We start from the raw sequence: 928 nt of genomic DNA on the forward strand, positions 1-928 counted from the left end.
CGGTATTGGCGCACAGGCCTGCCCGACTAAAACCCTGGTGCGTGGTGAAGCACGAAAAGCTATTGTAACATCAAGTGATGCTGAGTTCTGGGCAGCGAGGGCACTCATAGGCCGAGTTTTCTAACAGCTAATCATTTTCTGGGTCCTTGAAATCTCATGTGCATCTACCAACTCTATTGTATTGTACTCTCCCAAATGCGCAGTACAGGGCTCCGCACACAATAAGCATTCAATACCATTGACTGATTGCTATATTATGCACCAGATTTCAAGGACTCAGAAATTTGGTCCCCGAGGGGGTTTGGATAGAGAAGGTTTATTAGATGAGATGAGCTCCACAAAGGATTATCCTTATCCATTGGTTATCCATCCAGTGGTTTAAACCCCTCTCAGGGTCGCATCTGGAGAGTTTCCAGTACTCTACCAGTCTCGACTACGGGAGGGAGAGTCAAGCAGAGGCCTATCCATTCCATTCCTAGGTTGGGCAGTGGCTAGCGAGTGGAAGGCAATCTGCTGCAAACTCACCTGTGCTGTACAGCAGTGGCATTGGAGACTCAAGTTTACTGTGCGGAAGGCGGCAGTGGTAAACCACTTGCATATTTTTACCAAGAAAACTCTATGGATACACTACCAGAAGGATTGCAGATGGAGGTGGGGTGTTCTGGGAGAGATGTGCCCACGGTGTCTCTACAGGTCGGAGATAACAGGACGGCATAAAACAAGACAAGTGCTTTAAACTACTATGATATTGGGCCTGGCGACAAGGGGACGGAGTCGGGGAAGGAGGAGGTGGGACATTTTGATGAGCCCAGCTCCTCCCCAACCTCAAGAGTGTCCCCCTCCACTGACACCACCACTTCCAGCCCCCTCCCCTTCACCACCACTGCAGGAACCAATCAGAAAATCCGGATCGTGAGCGTGCCATAAA

The 928-nt window shown here is 49.9% G+C and overlaps 1 non-coding gene across 1 annotated transcript; it reads left to right on the forward strand.

Annotated features, from left to right (window-relative positions):
- Positions 1 to 383: 383 nt before the first annotated feature.
- Positions 384 to 521, forward strand: LOC119948232. Its single transcript, XR_005456643.1, has one exon. It is a non-coding gene; the product is annotated as a small nucleolar RNA SNORA7 (small nucleolar RNA).
- The last annotated feature ends 407 nt before the right edge of the window (positions 522 to 928 follow it).

This window comes from Tachyglossus aculeatus, chromosome X4, assembly GCF_015852505.1.
Source record: "Tachyglossus aculeatus isolate mTacAcu1 chromosome X4, mTacAcu1.pri, whole genome shotgun sequence".
NCBI lineage: Eukaryota > Metazoa > Chordata > Mammalia > Monotremata > Tachyglossidae > Tachyglossus > Tachyglossus aculeatus.